Below are 12,481 nucleotides of genomic sequence, written 5' to 3' on the forward strand. Positions count from 1 at the left end.
TTTCTTCTAGGCATCTATAATGAAATTATTAATTTATAATAATTTTTCTGATCACATTTTCTTATAGCACCAAAAGGAAGACCCTCTGAATTAGTACAATATAGAACTGTAATATTTCTAAGAAGGGTATAAAACTCTAAAAATGTCTCTTAAAATAATTTATCATTTTGTATTAATACATTCCTGGGACTATTTGACTCTAAGCATTAATTAAAGACAATATAACACTTTAAAATCATTCTTATACCAACACTCACCTAAATTCAATCATTGTGAACACTTTCAAATGTGTAAAAGGGAAAAAAAGTGGAAAAGCATGTAATCTTAAAACAATAATATGAGGTAAATTCTGGAACCCATCCAGACTGCCAAAATCCCAATTTAGAAGAAAGTTTAAAAACTACAAAAGTATTATGGCTTTCCAAACACAGACTTGACGCTGGATATTTAGCTATTCGGGTTTGAGCTATTCACAGTCATTCCACCCCTCTGCATGTGGGATGCCACCACAGCTTGGCTTGACCAGCAGTGCGCAGGTCCGCGCTCAGTATTTGACCCCAGTATCCGAACCCACAAACCCTGGGCTGCTGAAGTGGAGTGCATGAACTCAACCACTATGCCACTGGGCCAGCCCCCTATTCTACCTTTTTTGACAATAAGAACCTGATTTCCTGTTATGACATTATTTCTTCCCTATTATGATAGAGTGAGGAAGGAATTTTAATCAAGGTAGAACTGGCTGAGGCTTCTTCATTCCAGCCATGATGACCAGAGTAGAATGTCCTACCTTGTCTAATGTATGGGTGCTACTACCAGACCACAACAGCTGTCCTAGTCTCCATCTATTACCAAACCCAGTTCTCTAAGGTTTCCACCAATCTGGGAGCTCCTTGATATCCTTTATCCTTCTCGTAAATTCCTTTTTCTTTTGTTTTTAGGTGTGTCAAATTGGTTTCTGTTGCTTTCAATTGAAATAGGCCTGTTTGAATCAACACTTGAAAACAGATATTTCTATGAATTCTAATATTGATGATAATGAAATCATCATTTACCAAGGGGAAATATAGAAATTAATCAGAAAAATCTTAACATCCTCACCATGAACAAAGTATGATATCAGTTAGGCAACCCAGAATGCTTATAGAAGTTGGAAGCAGCTTATAAAAGAAAGAACAACTCTTAGATAACTAGAAGGATGTGACTCAAGTCATAAACTGCAGGATGAAGAAGACCAGGCAGCCATAGGAAATCAACTGGATCCAAGGAAACGTAAATTGCCTGTCAGACTAATATCATCTCTAAATTCATACCTACCTAAAGGATAGGTAAAAAAGATTCACTTCCAAAACCTAATGTCGATGTTGTTTTACTTGTCAAGTTTAAGATTTGTCAGAATATCCTATACATTTCATAAAAGTAGCAAACGTAATTTTGAATCCGTCGTAAGGAAAAATAGAAATATACACATGCCAAATTCATCCTTATCATAATGCATTAGCTCTTCACGTCCCTATAAGAAACTTATTGATAACTCTTGATGACCTTCACATTTGAAGTAGCGTAGACAAACACAGCAATCGATTTCAATCTTCTCTTCTTCCAAGAGTTTAAAAATAAAACATAGTGATTAATGTGATTTAATTTTCTTTCTTTTTGATAATCAATCTTTACTAAAAGGACCAAGAGACATGTAAGAGAGGAACAATGAAATGAGAAAAGCATGAAAAATTCACAAACTATACAATCATCTGCAGCAAATTGAAAGTTGCCTATAAAATGGCACTCTTTTATTCAGGAAGAAAAATTTAAACAGAAAAGGGAATTATTCAAACAATCATGCAGCTGCTATGACCATATAGCATTGTCTCCTACTAATATGGAAGTCTTCTTAGAAAAAATAATACAACTGAATGTTTAGCCCTGGTTGAAGATCAAGTCCTTAATAGGGCCTTAATAGAAATATTGAGATTTTCTTTTTGGCTTTATGAGTCTGAGTTTGTGAAGTTAAAGATTCTAAAAACTATTCTTATTATTTCACAGACCCAATTTAGCTAGAACACAAATGCAATTGTTATCCTACCTTAATCTTACAATTCTCTAAGACAATTTCTTCAACAATACTAGGTCAGACTCCTTCTCTTATGAAACAACAGAATCTTAAAAAGCCAGTAAGAATGCAATTCTATCTAAGTCAGAGAAAAAGTGAAGACTATTTGCTTCCTATGTCTACATAGATGACATCCAGACAACGTGTTAAAAAATAATTGCACAAAAATGGAAAAACTTCTAGGCCTAGAATCTTTCCCTCCAAAATTGTCAGGAGCGGGAGACAAGATAGGAAAATCTAAGGTAATTGGAGAGTTCATTCAAAGATATTGATCTATAACCAAACCCCAAAATGTCTAGATGATGATTTCCATCTATTTTCTTCATCTTTTTAAAAAAATAAATTCCTCTAAGTAGAAATACTGGGGCTAACATTCAAGGAATTACTTAAGAGGGTGTGCTTGACACAGAAAAATTTTTATGAATATTTTAACTAAATATTTAAAGCCTTTCACAGTAAGATTTACTAACATTTGGCAATAGTGTGCCAGGTCATGGTCATACTCTGATCCTTGCCATTCTTTCTCAATTAATGAAAATGTAAGGCTATTTGATTACTCAAAATATAATTTTAGTGCCATATTACTAAATACTAATGGAAGTAAAAAGTTTATAAATCGCTATAAGTTTAAGTGAACAAAGTATAGGATTTTTCTATCAGATTTTTGTCATCAACACTATGTAAAAAAATAAATGAGATCAGGTGTAAATGACAAAGAAATAGAACATTCAAAAGAGCTAAAACCTCAAAGTGCCTGGATGTTTTCATTCAGAAAGCTATCAAAATGCCTGTCATTGAACATTTTGGTCACATTTTCAATTCAGTATCTCCAAGTAGAACAATCACCAGAGTAAGGTATACAAAATGGTTTCTATTAAAATTTCCTATTTTGACTAGCATATAACTCCCTTGAACAATCTCTGCTGATTTTACGCTTTACCTTTCCTGGTTATAGATGAATGATAAATCTTAGAGATATGAAAATCCTTTTAGCTATAATTAGTTTTACTTATTAGATTTACTATCAAATTAACAGACTCAATATGAGACTTTTATCTTCTTTTCCCATTTTTTTTTTCAAATTTCTTGGCATCAGTAACAGAATGAGGCATCGATAGTTTGAGGAAGAAAAATTAAGTAGGGAAGATAATGAGAATATATCAGGTATAAACAGAGGTACCATTAATGTTTAAAGGTGGTAATATGTATCATATGACTTTCCAACTGGAGTCAATAAAACTAGGAAAATCTATGCCATTCATTCATCATACAAATGAGGACTTAATAATTGCAGAACAGTATTCCAGGTGTCAGTAATTTATATACAAAGACTGATAAAAACCCAGTATGGTTTTCAAATAGGACATGTTATATCCTGATGGACTGAATGAAATGTAAAGTCACTTTAAAAGTCATGCTGTCCCACCTTCTCAAATGAAAACAACAATGCCCTCAGAGTTCAAGCGACTTGCCCAAGACAAATTCTCTGTTTAACAGATGTGAACATTTAGGGACATCAAGAATGAAAAGTTCCCTATTGATTTCAAATAATTTACCCCCACCTACGCAACCCTCACTTTGAAATCACTGAGTTTTAGCTTTCTATTTTTTTTGCATGAGGCATAGTTAAAATAACTAGTTGACGTTTCCAAAGAAAAAGGATCAAAAATATACAAGATACGGAATGAACAAAATCCATTGCATTGCTGTCATTTTGAAATAAAGACTCATCACCAGAAACCAAAGAACTGGGTTCTGTTATGTAGAAGCACTTCTTCTGCTCTTATATTAAAGGAGATCTGAGCTCAAGGCAGAAGACTCAGGAGGAGGAAATAAGGGGAAGGAGGTGTGGCCACACTGCAAATAAGGAGCAGGTCTTCACTTCCAACAGAGGGGAAAAAGTTGCAGATTTTCCTCATCTCTCGTCAAAGAACAACGACGACAAAAAAAAAAAAACAGGAAATATCTATCTTTGCAAGTTTTAAACTATCTTTTTAAGTTTTATTCAGGGTTTACTATGGCATATAGATTGATTAGTCAATAAAGAAGGGGTCTTTATAAATAATTGAATGTTTTCTCATTGCATAAATGTGTCTTTATAAATGTCACCAGTTGCCTTGCAATTTCATCATTTTTCCCTTGCCTTATCAAGACCAAGGTTCTGATCATTGTTCGCCATCGGTTTTCTGGACAACAGCTTGTCTCCCTTATCAGAAGGTGAATCAAACCCTGCCCCATTATTCAACCTTTATCTCTGGGGCTGAACTTTTCAGATAAATCAGGTCAAAAGTAAATGCTAAGGGCTTGGGTGTCATTAGGCCTTTTTCCCCTAAGACCTACTTACACACTTAACACTCGTTTCCACACCTATGTCTTTTCTTCAGGTGTGTCTTCTGGAACACTCTACCTACTGCCTAGCCTAATACGGCTTATCTTTGGAGTGAACACCATGGTTCCTGATTATATCTGCCCCATACTCCCTAAATACACATTATTTTGTAATTTAATATAATTTCTTATCTTCACAATCAAATTATTCATCTTATTTTGTATTGCTGAGTGTCTAGTATGGCAGCAAACAATTAAGAAATACTATTTGATTGAATTGATCTCAAGGTAATTCTCCATTGCAGCCATTTTGTTTCCTGCATGCATTTCCAGACCACGCAATGTGGTGGCCTTATTTTATTAAACATGGGGAGTCAAATTATCTCCTTCTTTCTAATAAATATAAATTTTAAATCTTTATCTTAACATGGTTTTAAATAAATTGCCATTCTACTTCTCTTCAGAATTATTTGAAACCCTCCTGCTATTTTTATTCCCAGAAAGGGCAAGTCTGGTAAAGATGGCTTTTTTCTTTTTTCCTCTTCGCTTCACCACTATTATTACTCTCTTTCTCCTTTAGATATAAGTTTGGGCTGGCTGACAAGACAGCTCAAGTGATGCGTGTGTGTGTGTGTGTATGTGTATGTTATTTGGGAAGACAATATGTAAAATATAATTCTACATTAGCCTTAAGTAATCCTTTTTTATTTGAGTAAATTCCATATAGATGCAGAATATTAAAGACATTTAGAATTTAGATAAGGCTGGTCTTTTTATTTTTCTAAATGTTTACAAAGACATTTAGAGTATAGATATTGAATGATTTACTTCGAATTGATTGTACTGGAGGAAAAAACTCTTTATAAGCCTAGACCTAGATATATATTTCATTATGCTATTTGTTTCTTGATTATGAATAAAGAATGATATGATAAGAATTTGCAAATCCATTGGAAATATTTTATGGGAGTGTCTGGGGTGCTACCTCAAAGAATTCCAATAAATCCGAAAATTTTGAAAAATCACATTAGAAATAGTAGAAAATTACAACTTTTAACGTCATAGAAAGCTATAGTAATTGCAATTAATATTGTTACATGCAGTTAAGCAGAGCAAAATTATAATCTTCACAATGCTCTTGCCCACATTTGACAAACAAAAAAGTAAGACACACAGCAGTTGATTACTTAGAAGGATACTGAAGCTTGAAGCACATGTATTAAATTTGGGCAGTCTTGGTGAAAATGAGAACTGGTTTCCTCATTATGCAATCTGACATCCTTCATCTAAAACTAAATGAGATAATAAAGTAAGAGAAACGAGATATATTTTCTGCATAAAGAACCACATAATCCCTTCCTTTATTTGAATAATAGATTCATAATTTTATTCCAACTATTCTGTGAAACCTTAACATGCATGATAATGCCACATGCTCAAAACATACGTGATATTTCTGTTTTGATATTATGTGCACAAGTATTCACATGTTTTGATTTTGGTCTAGTCATTTTTACAGAGTTTTTCATGTGCCATATACTATAAACTAAAGGAGTATAAAGAGATGATTTTCCAAAAATAGGATGACAAGTAGTTTTTAACATAAAACTGAAAGTCAAAGAGACTGAACTGATAATATTTAATGCACCTACTAAAATGTACTAATATGTATTTAGTTAAAGTAACTGAAATGTACGATTCCTAGAATACCTCATTTAGAAATAGGATTTTTAATTCCTGGAGATAAATACAACTAAAGAATCAACTCAAATTTGAAAAGATTTCATAAAAATATATAATGTAATTGTACACTAAAAAGAGTTACTTATTTTGCTTTATTCTTATATTTAAAATATTTTCCAAATTCTGAAGCAAAATGGGTGACAGGCACATGATGTTCATCATATTATTCTCTATACTTTTCTGTATGCTTGAAATCTTTCATTATATAAAAATATTTTTTAAATACTTTCAAAATTTTCATTACACAAGTACCAACAAGATCTCCTACTTAGAATTTTATAAATGATTATACCTTCACTTTTAAATATTTAATACAAAATGTAAATATAAATTTCATGTAACATAGTATATTATACCTAGTATATTATACTTTTAAGTGTGAACTAGCAGACACATCCTGACCCCGTCAACCTTACCAGTTCTCCCTAAAATCCTTAAAAGCAAATAAGAAGTAAAAAAACATTAATCAGTTTTCTAAGATTATTGAGTGAAAAAGCTCTTAAAACCTAGTTACCTAATTTTCTCCTCCTTTACAAACCCTTTATGAAGTCACAAAACATAAATTTCTTAATTCAGTTCAACAAACAACACTGAATAAAGATAAGGACCTTGTCTCTAGGAATTCAAAAGTTAGTGGGGCCATCAACTACTGTATCAGCAGATACTCATGGAAGTGTTTTCATTAACTAGATTTTATAATCGATCACTCATATTAAAGAGAGTTCACTTTTATTGACCTATATACTCTAATAAAGTTTTAAAAGAAAAAATATCTATCTCCAAATCCAAAATAAAGAGAAGCGTGATGCCCCAGCAGCTTTGGAGTTCTCAGTCTCAACAGCTATAGATGCCAAGTGGGGACCTTAGGCTCCAGTAGAAGGACGGTAACACCATCCTCTTTCTTCTTCCAGCTCAATCAGCACCATTGTAATAAGCTCTACATTAAATCCCTCTCTGCTCAAAATACCTAGAGTGGTTTCTTTTCTCTGACTGGACACTACTAACTAATAATACTAATATGAAGTAGATTCATTTGTTTTATTTTCAGTTTAGCTGGGTAGTTAGTGAATGTGAAAGAACATAGAAAAATACCAGTTGCATTACAATTATAGATTATTCTTATTGTCCTTATTTTATAGAAACTGCATAAATATGAATGGAAGAATGCAAAGTCAAAAAAAGAGTAAAGTCTGGAATAAACAGCAATTGCACAATACGCTATATTCCAAACAATTTATCTTCAGATTAAAAAGACAATGAGCACTGGCGGGCTCTTCTCAAAATGATTCTTGGGTGAGTATCTCCTCACTGACAAGCAGCCCTTCAAACAAAACCCTTGTCGATCAGAATAATTGCAAAACCCTTAGCTCTTCAACACACTGCATAATAGCTGCCAGGAAAAGAGCAAATCTAAACACGTTAATATATGTGAAATAAAATTCTACATTAAAAGTAAGGGGGGAAAATCAATATATTTAGGTAGGTCACTGAAGGTTAATATTACATTCGAAAGTTCTAATGGAGTGTGCAAACATGGAATGGATTGCTATTATTCTATGAATTTTTCTTATTGACAGTTTATTACCTAAAAAATATTGTGATCACATTTATTATTTTAATAACCCTAGCATTCACTTTTGATTGATTTAATATAACATTTATTGATTTCCTACTATCAGCTAGGAATTCCAAATATAAAGACAACCAGAATAGTACATTCATCACCTTAAGAATCTCAGAGCCTAATCATTTTCCCTTTAAACAATGGTCTTCATAACCATGTTTGAATTTTAAATTTTGAAAATGTGACACATTTTTGAAGCAGGAGATCTTAGTTTATTTTCAAAAATTAACATTTTACTTACTTTGAAGAATCAAGTTTTTACTTACCCAACAAATTATTAAATTTTAAAATAAAGAGGAAATTTATCTAACATTGAAGTGTTTGTAGTAAAACTCATGCCATTAAAATAACATGTAAAGTGATAGATATGATGAAAATCCAATGATCTAAATTACTTGTCATTGCTTGTAAAAGATATTTATAGTAAGAAACACTATTTGGAAAACAGATATTTCCTGTCTTTTTCTATGTGGCCAGCACTGTGCTAGACACTGGGGTACAAAGGAGAATGATACAGTTCTATCCCGAGGTATACACACAGTCTAATCTAATCTATCCTTACATGTAAAACTAGTCACTTTAAGACACCTCAGGAAGAAGAACACGATATTTTTATTAAGAATGATAATAATTGACTATCATTTCCCATACAAATTCATTTCCCATACAAATTCATTACCAGATATGTCTAAAACACAGAAATTTTCTATTTTTGCTTCTCTTCAACATTCTACAAAAGCACATTTTTTTATTACTCTGTTTAGCTTATTTTTAAACAAATACATATTATAAAACTCAAAAATTGCAGCCTTTTTGGCAGAAAAGGCAAAGAAGAAGAAAATGTGGTTTAAAAGAGAACAAAACATCACCTTGAACCCGTCCTAATTGCCCATTGTTGCTGAATTTTAATTCACTTCAGCGACATAAAAAAGGAAATACCTGGTCATTTTAACCAGGTGTTTTGAGTAACTTTTACCTATACTCATTGCCAGTTTCCAAACAAATAGTTTCAAACAAAACAAAACATTTTTCCACACACTTAATCCTGAGTCTACACAGTCCGTGTTACCATCGACAGTCTTTTTTTTCACATGTTTTTGTTGATCAGTGATTTACATATAATTCTAGCCATTGATAAATGAGTACTAATCACAAAGGTGAGCTTTACTATGAATCAGTTGATCAGGCCTTGTTGATTTCTTCTAAACACATAACAGTTACTACGTGTTTAAAAGAAATTGCATTAGGCAATGAGCTAGAATATTTGTAATTGATTTATTTCACAGTGTGAACTGGGTGAGTTACAAATAGAAAGCATTTATTGTTTGATTGATAGTTCATTTATTTTAAAAAAATGTCTGACTTCAAAAAATGCTTTTTGACTTTTCCTTCCCAAGATACTTTAGGGCATATTTCATAATTTATGGTTACTTTGGCATATTAAAAGTCTGTACAAATTCCTCTTCTGGTAATGGCAGAGTGGATGACTCTCCCATAGATAACAATTATAAACTCCAGACAAAATACAAATAAAAATAATCATTCTAAGTTAAGGGAGTGAGCAAAACTTTCAGAACTTAAGGAGAAAACACTTTTGAAAGAGAGTAACTATACTGGGTGAAATTTATATTCCTGCAGCTTTTTCTGTGAGGGCACTTCCCAATCTGAACAGCTCAGTATAATTGTGAACTCAAAAGACAGAGTTCAGGTCTGAATGAGAAACCCCCCAATGAAAAGAGCTATAAAGGAGAAGGATTAAATCTGTTTATAGACTTTACTCAAATCCTTTGCTACACTTACTCCAGGGGACCAGGTGAAAGAAATATTTGGAGGTTCAAAGAACTGAGGGGAAATTTCAACTGCTTGCTCACCAGAGAGGGACAGAATTAAGAGTTGCAGTTCAGCTAAGTTAACTGCCTGCCAGGACAAAAGCCAATATTCTACATTGAAAGACAACAAAATCCAGAGACCCTACAATATACCAACCACAATGTCCATTATACAACAAAAAAATTACATTAAAAGAAAAAGCAAAACAAAAACTGTCCCATAGTAAAGAGAAAAACCAGTCAACAGAACCAAGTCTAAGATTACCCAGATACTGAAATTAGCACAGACTTCAGAACAGCTGTGATAAACATGCTCCAAAATGTAAGGAAAAGTATTTTCAAATAAATGAATAGATGACAAATATTATCAGAGATTTGGAAGCTATAATAGTGAGCCAAATAGAAATTATAGAACTGAAAATTGCAGTATATAAAATAAAAATTTTTGCTGGATAGTCTTAACAAAAGATTTGAGATTGCAAATGAAAGGCACAGCAAACTTGAAGAGAGATAGAGTGAAATATTCCAATCTAAGGGAAAGAGAGAAAAAAATATTTTAAAAAGCATTGGAAAAAATCATCCCTACCGAAATTTCAATAGCATTTTTCACAGAAATGGAATAAACAATACTAAAATCTGTATGGAAACATGAAAAACCCCAAATAGGCAAGGCAATCTTCAGAAGAAAGAACAAAGTTGGAGGCATATACTTCCTGATTTCCAACTTTATTACGAAGCTATGTAATCAAAACAGTATGGTACCAGCATAAAAAGAGGCACATAGATCAATGGAGCTGAATAGAGAGCCCAGAAATAAACGCACAGATATATGATCAATTAATTTATGACAAAGGAGCCCAGAATATACAATGGGGAAAGAATAGTCTCTTCAACAAATGGTGCTAGGAAAACTGGACAGCCACATGCAAAACAACAAAACTGGACCACTATCTTACACCATACACAAAAATAGAATGGGTTAAAGACTTGAACGTAACACTTGAAACCATATTACTCCTAGAAGAAAACATAGGCAGTAAGCTACTTGACATCAGTCTTGGCAATGGTTTTTTGGATTTGACACCAAAAACAAAGTAAACAAAAGCAAAAAAAAAAAGCCAAACAAACAAATGGGACTACATCAAATTAAAAAGCTTCTGCACAGCAAAGAAAACCATCAACAAAAGGAAAAGGCAACCTATTGAATGGAAGAAAATATTTGCCAATCATATATCTGATAAAGGGCTAATACTCAAAATATATAAAGAACTCATACAACTCAATAGCAAAAAAAAAAAAAAAAAAACAATCCTATTAAAAAATGGGCAGAGGATCTGAATAGACATTTTTCCAAAAAAGACATACAGATGGCCAACAGGTACATGAAAAGGTGCTCAACATCACTAATAATCAGGGAAATGCAAATCAAAACCACAATGAGATATCACCTCACACCTGTTGGAACGGCTGTTATCAAGAAGACAAGAGATAATGAGTGTTGGTGAGGATGTGAAGGAAAGGGAACTCTTGCACAGTATTTCTCTCTCTGTGTCTGGCTTATTTCACTAAGCATAATGACCTCGAGGTTCATCCATGTTGTCACAAATAGCAGGATTTCATGTTTATTTTACTGCTGAATTGTATTCAATTGTATATATATATATACACCACATTTTCTTCATCCATTGATGGACACTTCGATTGTTTCCATGTCTTGGCTGTTGTAAATAATGCTGCAGTGAACATAAGGGTGCAGATATCTTTTCAATTTACTGTTTTAATTTCCTTTGAATGAATACCCAGAAGTGAGATTGCTGGGTGATATGGTAGTTCTAGTTTTAATTTTTTGAGGAACCACCATAGTGTTTTCCATAATACAGTCCTAGTAACAGTACAAGGGTTCCCTTTTCTCCAAAATCCTCAACAAAATACTAGCAAACGGCACAATTCAATACCACATTGAAAGGATCCCATACTGTAATCGAGTGGGATTCATTCCTGGAATGCAGGGGCAGCTCAGCAAACACAAATCAATAAACGTGATACACCACATTAACAGACTGAAGGATAAAATCATATGATCATCTCAATAGATGCAGAAAAAATATTTGACAAAATTCAACATCTTTTCATGATAAAAACGCTGAACAAATTAGTTATAGAAGAAATGTACCTCAACATAATAAATGCCATATACGACAAACCCACAGGTAACATCATCATACCTGACGATGAGAAGCTGAAAGCTCTTCCTCTAAGGTCAGGACTAAGACAAGAAGGCCCACTCTTGCCACTTCCATTCTGCATAGTACTGGGAGTCCTAGCCAGAGCGATTAGGCAAGAAAAAGATATAAAAGGCATCCAAATCAGAAAGCGTCAATAATTTTTAAAGTATGTAAATAACGCAAAGTATGTTCCCTGGACACAGTGGAATTAAATTAGTAATCAATAACAGAAAGAAATATGAGAAAACCCCAATAATTTGAAAATTAAACAATACATCTTTAAATAACACATGAGTCAAAGAAATCACAACGAAAATGAGAAAATTTCTTGAACGGAGTGAAAAAAAGTCACAACATATCAATATTCCAGTAATGCAGCTAAAGCAGTGTCACCTGGCCCTTGTTGCATTACCCTCAGGAATTGGGGCTCAGAGAACTTGGGCCAGAAAATTATGAAAGAATGGCTACTGCTATTGTTGTGAGTAAAAAACTGTCCTTTGCCTCTGATCCAAGAGACTTGTATCTTCTTCCAGCATCTATAAAACTGTGGCATGCTAACCTATTAACTTAGAAGTAGGGTAAAATCTCAGACTGTTCACAGTTCTTGACAGAGAACTGTAAAACA

General features: G+C 33.0%; 1 protein-coding gene across 4 annotated transcripts in view; it reads right to left on the bottom strand.

Annotated features, from left to right (window-relative positions):
• MALRD1 (MAM and LDL receptor class A domain containing 1) overlaps positions 1-12,481 on the bottom strand; it is an 846,741-nt gene that overhangs the window by 791,441 nt on the left and 42,819 nt on the right. For 2 of the 4 annotated variants that reach the window (XM_087420773.1, XM_087420774.1), the window contains exon 2: positions 11,857-11,951. The exons of 1 other annotated variant lie outside the window; for it this stretch is intronic. The gene's annotated coding sequence lies outside the window, so the exon portion shown is untranslated. Of the gene's footprint in view, positions 1-5,622; positions 5,722-11,856; positions 11,952-12,481 lie in introns of all 4 variants that reach the window. One more of the 4 variants, XM_087420775.1, reaches the window with a different exon arrangement.

Source organism: Ceratotherium simum, chromosome 32, assembly GCF_057802395.1.
Source record: "Ceratotherium simum simum isolate JZ-2026a chromosome 32, ASM5780239v1, whole genome shotgun sequence".
Taxonomy (NCBI): Eukaryota; Metazoa; Chordata; class Mammalia; order Perissodactyla; family Rhinocerotidae; genus Ceratotherium; species Ceratotherium simum.